A 16,727-nucleotide genomic window follows, 5' to 3' on the forward strand; every position below is an offset into this window, starting at 1 on the left:
CCTCAGCCTCCTGAGTAGCTGGGATTACAGGCACGCGCCACCATGATCAACTAATTTTTTGTATTTTTGGTAGAGACGGGGTTTCACCATGTTGACCAGTATGGTCTCGATCTCTCGACCTCGTGATCCACCCGCCTCGGCCTCCCAAAGTGCTGGGATTACAGGCTTGAGCCACTGTGCCCAGCGAATTTTTGTATTTTTAGTAGAGACGGGGTTTCTTCATGTTGGCCAGGCTGGTCTTGATCCGTTGACCTCGTGATCTGCCCACCTCGGCCTCCCAAAGTGCTGGGATTACAGGTGTGAGCCACCACACCCAGCCAAAAAAAAAAAAAGCAGATTCTAATCCAGTAGGTCTGTTGTGTATGGGACCAGAAATTCTGCCTTTCTAGCATGATCCGTATGCTGCTAGCTCAAGAGCCATGAGTAGCAAGGCCCTAACCCATTGGTTCCAACTTCAGTGTGCACAGTTTCCTGGAGGGCTTATTAAAACAGATTGCTGGACCCCATTTCTGAAATTTCTAATTCAGTAAATCCAGGATAGAGCCTGAAAATGTGTGTTTCTAATAAATTCCCTGGTGATACTGCCACTACTATTCCAGGGAACACACTTTGAGACCATTGGCCTAAACCACTGCTGGCCTTCTGTCTCCTATTTCACGGAGGCAATTGAGGCTAATCAGTGAGAAGCCCTATTTGAGCTCCTGTGACACCTGCTCTTCCCATATTTCAGCCATCATCACACTATTGAAGGATGTTAATCTGCATTTTTAATAGGATTCCCCGGATGGTTTGTTTGCATTTTAAAGTTTGATAAGCACTGTATTACAGATTTTGAAGAGAGTAGAGAAAGAATTGTATAGAGCACTGGGCAGAATACATTTGTAATTAAGAAAAAACACTGAGTAAAGAGGGGATGTATTTGTGAACATTCTGCATCCATTTTCCTTCTGATAATAGTTTCCCAATTTTCTTCTAGGGTTCTACTTCTGTCTCCAGAATCCAGGTTAGTTTCAGATGGCATTAACTATTCCCAGCTCCAGGAATAAGCCTATGAATCAGGCCTGGTCAATCAGATATGCATTTCCCGGGCCACAGGATAGCTCAAGGGTAGCACTGTGCCCCAGTCAAAGCTAATGAGATGCACTGAGGCTCTCTGGAACTGCTGAGGAAGGCTGAGACTCATCTTCACTTGACTTCAGTCAAGAAACACGTGAAGATTCGAGACTATGGCAACTACTTTGCTCCACAAGCGGGGGAAGTTGACAGACACAGCCAATGTGCAAGGACAGGAGAGATGACTTGCCATAGTGACATAATTTAATGTCTGGATCAAGCTCTACCCTCGGACTATTATGTGAAATAAAATTCCTTTTAAACTAGTTAGGGTTGGGGTTTCTGTCACTTGTGAGTAGGTTGTTTGTATGTCTCATCGGCTTCCAGTAAAGGAATTTAAGAGCGTTTTCTTAGGGCTAAATCTAGCCTTATTGAAGAGGATTAAGCAAGGTGTTCCCAGAGCTGGAGAGGATGCAGGTGAGTGCTTTGAGTATGGAGATTGGCCCTGATGGGCAGCTAAAAACTATGAGCAGAGATGGGAATTCAAGGCTTTCGTTTCTACAGAGACTCAGCTGCAGGTGAATGCAGAACCCCAAATGAAGGACAGCTGCGGGATGCTCACAGAGGCTGGTTGGCAACACAGCCTGTGAGCAGTGTGCAGCTTTCCAGGAGCAAGCTGGGACTGGGGGTGGAGGGTCAAGTATAGTGGGGCTCCGGAGTGGCATCCTGGAGTGCCCATGCCTGGGCAGGCATTCTGCAGCAACACTGGGCTACAGCAGCCATGATGGCAGGCAGTGGGGACTCAAGCCCCAGCCTTCACCTTGTTTCCTTCGACCACATTCTGGGGTCGCTGTACCACCCTGGGTGAGGGACACGCAGGGACTACAATCACTGCTCCAGTGATTAGGCCCTAAGTGCTCTGCCCTTACTAATGAGATTAATGTCCTTATAAAAGAGGCTTCAGAACTGCTTGGCCCTCCCCTCCTGCCATGGGAAGATACTGCAAGAGGAGCCATCCTGAAGGTGGAGTGGGACTTTGCCAGACACCAAATCTGCCTGTGCCTTGACCTCAGACTTCACAGCCTCCAGAACTGTGAGAAATATATTTCTATTTATGAATTACCAGTCTAGGGTATTGTGTTATAGAGCAGGAATAAACTAAGACACCTGGTTAGGATCTTTTAATCGATCATTCAAGGCGTTACCTTGAGTTCTATCCAGATGGTTGTTTTGTTTTTTGTTTTTTGTTTTTGAGACAGTCTCACTGTCACCCAGGCTGGAGTGCAGTGGCACAATCTCGGCTCACTGCAATCTGTCTTCCAGGTTCAAGGGATTCCCCTGCCTCGGCCTCCTGAGTAGTTGGGACTACAGGTGTGCACCACCAAGCCCAGCTAGATTTTTTTTTTTGAGACGGAGTTTCGCTCTTGTTACCCAGGCTGGAGTGCAATGGCGCAATCTCGGCTCACCGCAACCTCTGCCTCCTGAGTTCAGGCAATTCTCCTGCCTCAGCCTCCCGAGTAGCTGGGATTACAGACACATGCCACCATGCCCAGCTAATGTTTTGTATTTTTAGTAGAGACGGGGTTTCACCATGTTGATCAGGATGGTCTCGATCTCTTGACCTTGTGATCCACCTGCCTCGGCCTTCCAAAGTGCTGGGATTACAGGCTTGAGCCACCGCGCCCAGCCTAGATTTTTTGTATTTTAGTAGCGATGGGGTTTCGCCATGTTGGCCAGGATGGTCTCAAGCTCCTGACCTCATGATCCACCCGTACTGGCCTCCCAAAGTGCTGGGATTACAGGCGTAAACCACTGCGCTCAGCCCCTTTTAACATTTTCTTTTGGAGGTCCCATCCTCTAAGAGTATTTTAAACATGGAGTGTGACCTGCCAAAGTGAACACACTATAGGAAATTCTATGTTAAAACAAAAACAAAAACAAAAAAATCCCACAGAGCCTTCCTGAATCTGCTCCACTTTAAAAATTTTGTGACCTAACATTTAGGTCCAAGTGTGGATTTCTTAATTTGTCACTGCAATGCTTTATACCTTGTTGCTAACTTGCTTGGTTTGCAATGTGGATTGTGGATGCCAATTCAGACAATACAGAGCTCCTGGAATCCCTTTCAGGTCAGTGCTGAGAACATCAGGGCTCTCCCGCTGCATGCACTCAGCATATGAGGATGCTGGTCTGTTTCCAGGAGACAGGATAGTGCCTTCACTGCCGCCAGGGGGTTCCAGTGTGGCCTGGGAGGAGTGGATATCACTCTAGAGGGCTTAGAGCATTCTCTGTCTGTCCCAGGGATGGAGTTAAGTGTAGCCAAAAGCAAGTGGGCAGAATCAACGCTATGTATTCCTGGTAGCTCTGAAAATGACAGAGCAAATCATAGGAACTGCACAAAATATATGACATTCTAAACTGTTTAGATTTTTTTATTTTTTGAGACAGATTCTTGCTCTGTTGCCAGGCTGGAGTGTGACTTCTTAATTGAAAGTAAACAAGAACCAGGAGTCTCTCTGCGCCTACTCTGGCTCAGGTGGCTGCCCGATAAAAAGAAAAAATAAATAAATAAAAAATAAACAAGAACCAGTCATTATGGGGCACACTCAATTAAAAAGTGAACCACAGGTAGATGAGCTCACACCTGTACTCCCAGCTACTTGGGAGGACTGCTTGAGCTTGGGACATCAAGGCTGAAGTGAGCTGTGATTCTGTCTCTGCACATCAACTGGGGTGACAGAGCAAGACCCTATCTTTAAGAAAAAAAAAAGGTAATAACCACTTAAAAATACTTTCAAATAGGCCGGGCGCGGTGGCTCAAGCCTGTAATCCCAGCACTTTGGGAGGCCGAGGCGGGCGGATCACGAGGTCAAGAGATCGAGACCATCCTGGTCAACATGGTGAAACCCCGTCACTACTAAAAATACAAAAAATTAGCTGGGCATGGTGGCGCATGCCTGTAATCCCAGCTACTCAGGAGGCTGAGGCAGGAGAATTGCCTGAACCCAGGAGGCGGAGGTTGCGGTGAGCCGAGATCGCGCCATTGCACTCCAGCCTGGGTAACAAGAGCAAAACTCCGTCTCAAAAAAAAAAAAAAATACTTTCAAATAATTACACTGGCTCATCTAGTCATCTACTGGGGCAAAATTTTATTTCTAAGTTCTTTAAGCTGAAAATATATGTATTTCAAAAGATAGTCCTAAAAGAAGTGAGGGATTCGCTTCCTTAAAGTTTTCAAGGTTTTTTTTGTTTGTTTGTTTGTTTTTGCCATTGAATTATCTGGCTAAAAAGAATGTGTCCCAAAGTTGTTTCAATACACCCTGGCCTATAGGTTTTAAATAAAACTTAACACTCAACCACATGAAAACTAGTGTCATATCCAAATGCAAGGAATAAAAAAGGGAAATGAATTGTGACCAGTTGGTCAGCATTTACTAAACACCTCCCAAGGGTAAAATACAGGGAATGGTTTGGGAAGAGAAGGATGTTGGAGATACTGTGAACACAGAATTGACGAGTGCGACTGGGGTGCGGGGGATGAGGCCAAAAGGAGGAGGAAGTAAAGGATGGAAGTTTTCCAGTTTGGGGGAACCTGGGGATACAGATAGAACATACTCTGGCTTGGCCGGGCGCGGTGGCTCAAGCCTGTAATCCCAGCACTTTGGGAGGCCGAGGCGGGTGGATCACGAGGTCAAGAGATCGAGACCATCCCGGTCAACATAGTGAAACCCCGTCTCTACTAAAAATACAAAAAATTAGCTGGGCATGGTGGCGCATGCCTGTAATCCCAGCTACTCAGGAGGCTGAGGCAGGAGAATTGCCTGAACCCAGGAGGCGGAGGTTGCGGTGAGCCGAGATCGCGCCATTGCACTCCAGCCTGGGTAACGAGCGAAACTCCGTCTCAAAAAAAAAAAAAAAAAAAAAAAAAGAACATACTCTGGCTTATGTATCCCCATATGGGGTGCTCTCTAATGTGGAAATACAAGGCTAAAATTATTCCTGTCAAAGAAAAGTTTGACAACTGTATTCAAGAGGATGTCATAACATAAAAAACATCAATGAAATGATATGGCTATCTCACAGGCTAAAAATAGCCTCCAGAGAAGTCTGCAACAGTGAAAACTGGATTAGTAATTAAAGTGTTGACCAGGATTTTCTGGGATCATCCCAGCCTCCGAAATAACATTAACAGAGTCTGAAGTGGTGGCTTCCCCAGAAGCTTATTTCTTGGCCGGTCTCCCGGGGCCTACTCTGCACCATCACGTCTGGAAACCCTGGGAAGTGCAGGCCAGGGTTCTCTGCTTCAAACCAAGCCTGGGCCCTAGGGAACACGAAATGATCCTGTGTTTAGATTCGAATCATTCTTTGAGGCTGGCTTTGCGTCTCTGGTGCACCCGGATTGCATCCATGGCACTTATCAGGCAGGGAGTCAGATTGGTCAGGTTGGCACACTTGAAGTTGTTTTAAAAGTCAGGCAGAATTTTATTCTGGAAAAAAAAAATTACAAATATTTACTCAGAAATCCAGAGCAAGTTAGAAAGTCTTGGAACTAAGAAACAACTTATAGTTTTGCTGATCGAAAAAAATAAAAAACTTGACAAAACAGACACTTGGCAACTTGTGCTGCAGAATATCAATTCACAGCCCCCCGAGATGTGTAGAAATATCTGAGGGACCATGAGCAGAAAGAGGCTTTCACTAATATTCTCACACGTAAGAAGCAAACAGGAAGAGATTGATGTATTTTATATTCTTAAAGCAAACTAAACTTAAAAATTATCACGTGTATATCTTGTCATAAATGGGGTTGGTAAAACGTGAATGCACATGGTCATAACATTTAGGGGAGGATTTGACAGAGCAAGATGACATGAGTTCTGTGTTCCAACTAAAATGTTCGCCCTTTTTATAACAGAATTTGTACGTTTCTTTGACATTTTCTATACACTCTATAGTGTTGATGCACTAAAGTTTTTCTAAGACTGAGTTTTTTTTTTTGTGGTTGAATTTTCTATTTTAAACCCAATTTTGGGTGATGCCATTGCCAATGCACATTAGTAATTCAATCACCTGATTGTTACACAAAAATAATTCATTTTGGACCCAAAGTTTTGTATATCTTACTGTCAACTTTGGCAGAACTTAATTTCTATTTGCAATTGTTATATTAGGAGGTAAATATACTAGTCTGAGAAATGTGGACTCCAGTTGTATTCCACAGCAATACGTGTGTTATAGTATGAATTCCATTAAGTATGTTAGACTACCTCGCAGATTTCAGGTTAACGCAAAGATATTTGTAAACAACTCTGCAGCTCTCACGAGGCAGACTGGAATAGGTAAAAACAAGAGGGCTAAAATCCTTAGCTTACTGTAGTAGTGTTACTTTTTATTACAGAAACTTCTATGTTGATATAAACTGTTTAACGATTTGTCTTCCAATTTTATTATTTGTAGCTTTTTTTTTTTTTTTTTTTTTTTTTTCTGAGATGAAGTCACGTTCTGTCACCCAGGCTGGAGTGCAGTGGTGGTTCAATCTTGGGTCACGGCAACCTCTGCCTCCCAGGTTCAAGCGATTCTCCTCCCTCAGCCTCCTGAGTACCTGGAATTATAGGCACACGCCACCACACCCGACTGCTAATTTTTGTATTTTTAGTAGAGAGGGGGTTTCACCATATTGGCCAGGCTGGTCTCAAACTCCTGACCTCAAGTGATCCACCTGCCTTGGCCTCCCAAAGTGCTGGGATTGCAGGTGTGAGCCACCATACCCAGCCCTCACTTTTCTATTTTTAAGGACCATACATTCATTTTTGTGTGCAGAGCCTGGGGCATTGGCAACCTAAGACCTTTTCTGGTAAAACTAGTAAAAGGAATCTGTTTTATTTTACATATATATGTAAATAAATTTTATTTGTAACCTCAGTTGGTATATAGAACAAAATGTTTGTTTCTATAAATGACATCATTTCGGTGTGGTTAAGCTGGTTATTCACAGCAATCAGAACCTTTGCTGATAGTTGTACAGACATAATTCCAAGGCTAAAGGGGTCTCTGGTTGGGGGAAAAAAAAATTGAAAGTCACTGTCCTAGGTCCTTAACAGTAAATGAATGTATCTGGGAACTGATATTTTTTTCATCACATAAAACTTTATTCCAAAACATTCAGTTCACAATTCCTTATTCACAATTTTGAAGTCTAAGAAGCTCTTTAAACCAAAAAGTGTTCCCTAAGTTTGGTACCAAAATTTACCTTGCAGCAAAACCTGGCTTAAACCGATTTAAGATTTAGTGGTATCATGGCATTCTTCCCAAAATATCCACTGTGTGCTAATATTTTGTTGCTTTTTTTTTTGTTCTTTTATAACCAAGAAAATGTAAAATAGAGTCAAAGATACCCCAGTGGGTAATAGTGAAAAGATAAAAGGAAAAAAACATCTCTCATTACAATAGTTCAGGGTAATGTTATTATAGAAGCTTGATCCAGGTGTGTCTTCTGAGGAATTTTACTAAAGATTATGGAGTAGAACCATATCATATAAGACACAAAAAACCGGAAGTTTTATTGTGACGATGAACAAGAATAAAAATAGGAAAACATTGCATAGGACAAAAATTTTAGACCTTCACTATGTTTGAGTGGATTCAACAAGTGAATGTATAACTAGAATTAGAATATACCATGAAAGAACTAGATCTTGAAGGTGTGTGTGAACATCCATTAGGTTGGCTATAAAAATACAAGGGCATGGGTGTGGTGGCTCACACCTGTAATCCCAACACTTTGGGATACTGAGGTGGGTAGATCACCTGAGGTCAGGAGTTTGAGACCAGTCTGGCCAACATGGTAAAACCCTGTCTCTACTAAAAACACAAAAATTAGCCAGGCATGGTGGTGTGCACCTGTAATCCCAGTTACTCGGGAGGCTGAGACAGAGTAGCTGGAACAGAGAAGATGGAGGTTTCAGTGAGCCAAGATTGCACCACTGCACTCCAGCCTGGGCAACAGAGCAACACTGTCTCAAAAAAAAAAAAAAAAAAAAAAAAATATATATATATATATATATATATATATATATATATATGATATACGGATATATCATATATATGTTATACAAGATATATGTATACATATATATATATATATATATATAATTATACTTTAAGTTCTGGGGTACATGTGCAGATCGTGCAGGTTTGTTACATAGTTATACACGTGCCATGGTGGTTTGCTGCATCCATACCCCTGTCATCTACATTAGGTATTCCTCCTAATGTTAGCACTCCCCAATTCCCCCAATCTCCCCACAGGCCCTGGTGTGTGATGATGTGCCCCTCCCTGTGTCCATGTGTTATTGTTCAACACTCATGAGTGAGAACATGCAGTGTCTGGTTTTCTGTTCTTGTGTCAGTTTGCTGAGAATGATGGTTTCCAGCTTCATCCATGTCCCTGCAAAGGACATGAACTCATCCTTTTTAATGGCTGTATAGTATTCCATGGTGTATATGTGCCACACTTTCTTTATCCAGTCTATATCATTGATGGGCATTAGGGTTGGTTCTAAGTCTGCAGTTGTAAACAGTGCTGCAGTAAACATACACGTGCATGTGTCTTTATAATAGAATGATTTATAATGCTTTGGGTATATACCCAGTAATAGGATTGCTGGGTCAAATGGTATTTCTATTTCTAGATTCTTCAGGAATCACCACACTGTCTTCCACAATGGTTGAACTAATTTACGTTCCCACCAACAGGGTAAAAATGTTCCTATTTCTCCACATCCTCTCCAGCATCTGTTGTCTCTTGACTTTTTTTTTTAATGATCGCCATTCTAACTGGTATGAGACGGTATCTCAATGTGGTTTTGATTTGCATTTCTGTAATGACCAGTGATGATGAGCTTTTTTTCATGTTTGTTGGCACATAACTGTCTTCTTTTGAAAAGTGTCTGTTCATATCCTTCACCTACTTTTTGATGGGGTTGTTTTTTTCTTGTAAATTTAAGTTTTTTGTAGACTTTGGTTATTAGCCTTTTGCCAGATGGGTAGATTGCAAAATTTTTTTCCTATTCTGTTGGTTGCTGGTTCACTCTAATGATAGTTTCTTCTGCTGTGCAGAGCCTAAGTTTAATTAGATCCCATCTCTCTCTGTGTGTGTGTGTGTGTGTGTGTATACATATATATGTATATATAAAATATATACATGATACATAATATATATATATAATATATGGAGCATAATTGTATAAAATAATCTAAAACCAAAACAGAGAAAACTTCTGATCACTAGAAAATTATATTGAGAAATTTGATAAAAATCATATCTGACAAGAACCTTAGTCTTTTTTTTTTTGAGACAGAGTTTTGCTCTTGTTGCCCAGGCTGGAGTGCAATGGTACAATCTTGGCTCACTGTAACCTCTGCCTCCCAGATTCAAGTGATTCTCCTGCCTTAGCCTCCCGAGTAGCTGGAATGACAGGCACCTGCCACCACACCTGGCTAATTTTTGTATTTTTAATAGATTCATAGTTTTAACCATGTTGGCCAGGCTGGTCTTGAACTCCTGACCTCAGGTGATCCACCCACCTCGGCCTCCCAAAGTGCTGGGATTATAGGCTTGAGCCACCGAGCCTGGTCAAGAACTTTAGTCTTGAGCAGATTGACAGTGCTGAAGAAACAGCTTTTTTCTGGTGGCACATTCAGGAAAAACATTTCACAATGTTAGCGTGTGGGCATCCACAGGCTTTGAGGAACTGGCTGACTATTCTGAGGTGTGCCACTATTGTTGGCCACGTGAGATAAAACAGGCAGTGGCTGGAAAGAGCAATATCCAAAATGTTTGAGAGGTAAACATAACTTACCCAGGCATTACTATGCAAACAAAACATGAGTAACCAGATAAGTACTTTCTGGCTGGTCAATAACTACTCCATAGCAGCTGCATGAGTTCCCTGCAGTGGCATGTATGCTGGCTTACAGAAATGTTTGATACCAAATTTACAGACGAAGACTTGCAAGGATTTTATATCACTAATAAGACTACTTTATTCCCACAGTTCATCCACTAAAACTATAAAACTGACATCAAATAAATATTACATATTGACAGCAAAGCTCCTGATGTGCCTGTCTTAAGTGAAGAAACTGCAAAAAAAAAAAAAAAAAAAAAAAAAAATTTAAGAGACAAGGTCTCATACTGGAGCACGCCTGCAATCCTAGCACTTTGGGAGGCCAAAGCTAGTGGATCACTTGAGGTCAGGAGTTCGAGACCAGCCTGGCCAATATGGTGAAACCCTGTCTCTATCAAAAATACAAAAATTAGCCAGGTGTGGTGGTGCATACCTGTAGTCTCAGCTACTCAGCAGGCTGAGGCAGGAGAATCACTTAAGCCTGGGAGGTGGAGGTGGAGGTGGAGGTTGCAGCGAGTTGAGATCGCACCACTGTACTCCAGCCTGGGTGATGGAGCAAGATTTGGTCTTAAAAAAAAAAAAAAAGGAGAGAAGGTCTTGCTCTGTCACCGTGACTGGAGTGCAAGGATGTGATGAGAGCTCACTGCAGCCTCACGTTCTTGGGCTCAAGCAATCTTCCCACCTTAGCCTCCTGAGTAGCAGGGACTATAGGTGTGTGCCACCATGTCCAGCTGATTTTTAACACAGTTTTGTAGAAATGAGGTCTTGCAGTGTTGTCCAGGCTAGTCTTGAACTCCTGGCCTCAAGAGATCCTACTGCTTTGGCCTCCCAAAGTGCTCGAATTACAGGTATAAGCCACTGTGGCTGGCCCGTAGCATCCTTACCAACGTGCCAAGGCTGGAAATATCTCATTTTGTTGTCTAAATTAAGAATAAATGATCCAGGAGAGCTTGAACTTTAGACATCTGTTTTGGCTGTTCAGAGGCCCAAATCCTTCCTTCCTGCTTCTCGGCTGGGTTAGTAATAACTGATAACCCCTGGAGGGCCAAGGCACCACTGTGTATTATTCATAATTTGTCTCTAAAAGGACTAAGGAGAGAAGTAGTAAATATCTGCTGGATCTTTGTGGAGACACTAATCCACCTCTTTGAAATGCCAAGGCCAAGGCGAAGTTGAGAACATGAAGAAAACACACATCATCCAACACATTTTGCATTGGTTTTAATATTCTACTCCAAATTGCTTGTGTGGAAGAAAAAACAAAGTAATATTTATAAAAAGGATTATGTTACACACTTTGTATACTTCCTTTAATTATACATTGCGAGGTAGGTATTATTCCCCTTTTACAGATGAAGACTGAGGTTAGGTAATTTATTAATTCCAAACCTCTCACGAATATTAAGTGATAAAAACTAGCTTATAATCCATCTATTTATCTGAAACCCATGCTCCTCAAATTATTCACTTTATTAAAAAAATCACAATATCAATACATGCTTGCTGTAAAAGTCAAATACAGACATGTTAATGTCTCCTCCGCAACCCAAATCTGCTCTCACAGTAACACATTTTAATAGCTGAGGTGGCATCTTGCCACTTCTTTCTCCAGGCTTATATAATCGTAGACACAGACATATGAAGATTTCCTTATTTTTCTCCAAAGTAATATTTTTCCATTAACATTACTCTGCAATTTTTATCACTTATGAATGTATCACAGACAGTTTTGCAAGTCCACACAGGTAATCTTAACTCATTTTAAAACAATAATTGCATGATATATTCTGTATTACAGATGAACCATACTTCTTTAAACAGTTCCTGATAAAATTCAAATTATCTTTAGGTTTCTGCTATTACAAATAAAGCTCTAGTAAACTTTCTTGAACATATACTCTTACAAATTGGAACCTTGGTTTCCATAAACTAAATGAAAAGTGACATTACTGAATGTGATCTTTAGGTCTGAGCTGTTCCCATTGTCAGGTTTGGACTCATAGAGATATGGAAGTCCAAACAATGGAATGCCTTCCCAACAGTCCTGGTAGTCATTCCCACTGGAGAGAAAACAAGATTCTCTTAGATTCTGTGCAGTGTGAACTCTCAGCAGGGGTGGGGTCTACACCAGGAGGTATCAGAGAAAGAAACAGGTTATTATTTTATTAACTTTCAAGCTCAGAGGCCTCTATCAAAACCAGTTCCAGCCAGGTGCGGTGGCTCACACCTACAATCACAGCACTTCGGGAGGCTGAGGTGGGTCAATCACCTGAGGTCAGGAGTTTGAGACCATTTTTAGTAGAGATGGGGTTTCACCATGTTGGTCAGGCTGGCCTCAAACTCCTGACCTCAGGTGATCCACCCACCTCGGTGTCCCAAAGTTCTGGGATTACAGGCATGAGCCACCGTGCCCAGTCAGCTTTTTTTTTGAAATTCCTGAACTGGATATGTACCTCTGGATCCATATATAAACTCTCCAATCTTTATTTTCCTCTTTTGGAAAATAAGTGAGGGGTTCAGAATTTGTGATGTGTGACGCTACTTCCAATTCTCAGATTCTATAATTCTAGTTATAAAATGTGGATAAATTTCCTATAACATTTGTATGAATTCATACAAATATAAAATTTGAAGTCAAGGCTTGGGTTCAAGTCCCAATCTGCAAGTTAAGTAATCTTGGATAAGCCCTTTGACTCCTCTGAGTCTTCTTCCTCAGCTATAAATCTGGCAAAATAAATCTCATAGGTTTGTCGCAAGACTCAAGTGAGGGGTATTTGTGAAATAACTTGTGAACGATAAAGATATTAAAATAAGGCCGGGCGCGGTGGCTCACGCCTGTAATCCCAGCACTTTGGGAGGTCGAGGCGGGTGGATCACAAGGTCAAGAGATCGAGACCATCCTGGTCAACATGGTGAAACCCTGTCTCTACTAAAAGTACAAAAAATTAGCTGGGCATGATGGCACGTGCCTGTAATCCCAGCTACTCAGGAGGCTGAGGCAGGAGAATTGCTTGAACCCAGGAGGCGGAGGTTGCGGTGAGCCGAGATCGCACCATTGCACTCCAGCCTGGGTAACAAAAGCGAAACTCCGTCTCAACAACAACAATAACAACAACAAAAAAGATATTAAAATAAATGTAGCACAGGCTGGGAGTGGTGACTCACATCTGTACTCCAAGCACTTTGGGAATCTTAGATGGGAAGATTACTTGAGGCCAGGAGTTCAAGGACAGCCTGGGCAACATGGCAGGACCCCATCTCTACAGGAAATTTAAAAATTGGCCAGGGAAGACAGTGCACACCTGTAGTCTCAACTACTTGGGAGGCTGAGGTGGGAGGATCATTTGAGCCCAGGAGGTTGAGTCTGTACTGAGCTATGATTGTACAATTATACTCCAGCATGGGTGACAGAGTGAGGCTGTCTCTAAAAATAAACAAATAAATGTGGCATAGTATTCTTACTAAATCTAAGCCATTAGTTCTCATTTCTCTGCTCAACTTAAACTTCACTAATCAAATATTTAAGTCATTCACTCCACAAATATTTATGGAATATCTCTTGTTTTAGGCACTATACTTCAGTGAATAAGACACTGAATTTTTATTTACTATCCAACACTGGCCAGGCACAATGTGAAGTACTGGGTACACAATGGTATAATTAAGAGCTCTTGGCCAGGTGTGGTGGCTCGCGCCTGTAATCCCAGCACTTGGGGAGGCCAAGGCAGGCAGATCACGAGGTCAGGAGTTCGAGACCAGTTTGGCCAATATGGTGAAACCCCGTCTCTACTAAAATACAAAAATTAGCTGGGCATGGTGGCACATGCCTGTAGTCCCAGCTACTCAGGAGGCTGAGGCAGGAGAATCACTTGAACCTGGAGGTGGAGGATGCAGTGAACCGAGATTGCACCACTGTATTCCAGCCTGGGCAACAGAGTAAGACTCTGTCTCGAAAAAACAAAAAAACAAACAACAACAACAACAAAAAACACATCATGGGACTTGGATTTGAAAATGTCCTTTTACAATGTGAATCAAATACAGAAATCTAAACATATTTTACAAAGGCACAAACAAGGGAAATAAACTATTCGACATAGTAGAGAGATGAATGTAGTGCCTACTATGACCCAATACATAGGGGCCAGCTGCTGTTTTAGGTACTGGAGATTCAGCAATGAACGAAGCAGACTAAGTCCTTGGCCTTTTGAACTTACATTCTATTAGAAAGGCTGAATCACAGACACATATTCTCAGGACCTCCTGAGGGATGTGTCATGGGACTAAAATTAAAAAAGAAAGTTTGAATCAGCCAGACTATTACTAATTACATATGGAAGACACAGGCAAAGAAAAGTATGAAGCAGATATGAGAATGATGAGACACAGTTCTGGACCCAGCACTTCTGGCCTCTTCTCTTGCTAGTACTCAGTTCCCCTTATCAGAACTGAAGGCATGATGAACTCTGTTCTTTGAATCTATCTGTGTCTCATACAACACAAGGACTCCTGCAGCCAATAATGGATCACTAGCCTCCATCTAACCTCTAATTATTGCTCATATATGACTTCATTATTGTGTCCAATAATTGCAAATTCTTTAGCATGATGCACTGTGCAAGGTCCTTGCTTGCTGGCATTTATAATCACATTGAAAACTTAACAGAAATACAAACAACTCTAGTAGTAGATGGTATGAGCTGATGCCACTTGATTATATAAGATATAGGAGCTTCAAGGAGAAAGATATCACTTCTGGCTGGAGTAACTACAGCAGAGAAGGATGCAGCTCTTGTGAGACTGGTTTGTGCTAGCCACAGTGTGAGAGATTTTACACACAATCTCTCATTTGCCAGGAAGGCTTCATGAAGGACTTGGAAGTCTAAGACCTTGACGAAGAATTTGGTAAGGCAGACATGTAGTTTCAACTGAATTTTCATTTACTGTCCAACACTGGCCAGGCACAATGCTAGGTACTGGACACATGATGGTGATGGTACAAACTAAGGACTTTTAGTGGGAGACACAGACAAATAGGCAATTATAACTACCCTATAGTGTAATGTATACTATAGTAGATAAAGCACAGGGGCAAAGGCAGAACAAGGTCAGGTGTATTTGTCATGATTCTCTTAGTTGCACATGACAAAATGACTCAAAATATCTTAAGCTAAAATGTGATCAACTGGCTTATGTTACTAGAACCACTAAGGTGGATCCAGGACTTAAGCCAGGACACTCCCTCTGCTCTGTGTCAGCAGTGTCCTTTAATACTGCAGATGGGAGGTCCCCAGGTGAACATTCTTTGACACAGTGACCCTAGAGGCAAGGGGCAGGCTTCTTGGCTAGCTCTTGTGGAGGGAAGGACTTTGGCCCTGCTTGGACCATTTATCTTTTCCTGAAACAATCCCTGTTGCCAAGGAAAGGGGCACCACAATCAACAAACTGGGTTTACACACCTAGCCCTGCTGGTGGGTTAGGTTCTGATAGCAGCAGAAAGGGAGAGGGGAGAAATACATAGGGGGTCACCACAAACAACAGCTACCACATGGAAGCCCTGAAGTGACAGTGCAGTCGTGGGAACAGCGGGGACACAGGGAAAGGGATGTGTGGGATGAGTTCCTAGAATGGTGAATAGATTAGTTTGGCTGGAGTAGTGGTCATACCTAAGAGCACAGAGAAAAACCAAAGGGGGCAGGGCAGACTGTGGAGGGACTTGAATACCTGCTAAGGACTCTATAGCAGCCCGACGGGAGTGCGGTGACAGCTTTGCTTAGAATCTGTAAGGTGATCCTTTGTAGTTCATAAACATGATGACTGGGTGTTCCTGTGCACGTGTGAGATGTGCCATCCTCAAATCTTGTTATGATGCTGGTATATTACCTACCTGATGTGGAAAAAAATATAAATAAAGTAGTTTTTAAAAATCAATAGGGCAACAAGAATGAAGGTGCGAGACACCTACAGACTTCATCTTCCTTGAAATGAGGAAGTGACAAAGTTTACAAATTTCACATTGTGTGTGGCGTCACCCCCAAACCAGCACAGTAATCTACAACGTGTGGGCAGGTGCCATAGGGAACACCAGAAACTGCACAGGAGTCCAGCTGGTGGCAGATCCCAGCCATCCCCAGGGAAATTCAACCCTAAGAGGAGAGGACTCACCCTTGATGGGAACCACTGTGAGATGGACCAAGAAGGAAGATGGCAAGAACACTAAGAGAGAAAGAAGGAAATCACTAGAGTGCCTGGAGGAGTCCCAGGCAGCTTTGGAAAGTGCAGTTTCCGACAGATAGAGGAGCACCTTGGCAGGAAGAGGCAGGATGCCTCTAAATCAGTGGCTGGGGAAGGGCCAAGGAAGCTCTGGGGTTGGTGAAACCCATCCAAGTGAGGTTAGAATCCTAAAGTCAGAGGAAATTTGGCTACGCAGAGGTGCCATCCAGTAAACTAAGTAGACCTCACTACAGCAGAGGAGGGAGCCCTCGAGCTGAGAATCAAGGAAAGCTTCCTCCCTTCTCACATCACAGAATTCTCTTGCTAACTATTGGTTCAGAAAAATCCAACCCATCAAAAAATGAATGATAAAAATCCACAAAACGTTCTGCCAGAAAAAAAAAAAAATCTGAAAAGGAGTGGTAAAACTTCCTCCCTGTGGAATGAAAACTAATCCAAAATATCTTACCACAAAAATGGAGTCTCGCTCAGCTGGGTTGGAGTGCAATGGTGTGATCTCAGCTCACTGCAAGCTGCCCTCCTGGTTTCAAG

At 42.5% G+C, this 16,727-nt stretch overlaps 1 non-coding gene across 1 annotated transcript; it reads left to right on the forward strand.

The window, feature by feature from the left end:
* Positions 1–15,752: 15,752 nt before the first annotated feature.
* Positions 15,753–15,855, forward strand: LOC120362450 (small nucleolar RNA U13). Its single transcript, XR_005578357.1, has one exon. It is a non-coding gene; the product is annotated as a small nucleolar RNA U13 (small nucleolar RNA).
* The last annotated feature ends 872 nt before the right edge of the window (positions 15,856–16,727 follow it).

Source organism: Saimiri boliviensis, chromosome 15 (genome assembly GCF_048565385.1).
Source record: "Saimiri boliviensis isolate mSaiBol1 chromosome 15, mSaiBol1.pri, whole genome shotgun sequence".
Taxonomy (NCBI): Eukaryota; Metazoa; Chordata; class Mammalia; order Primates; family Cebidae; genus Saimiri; species Saimiri boliviensis.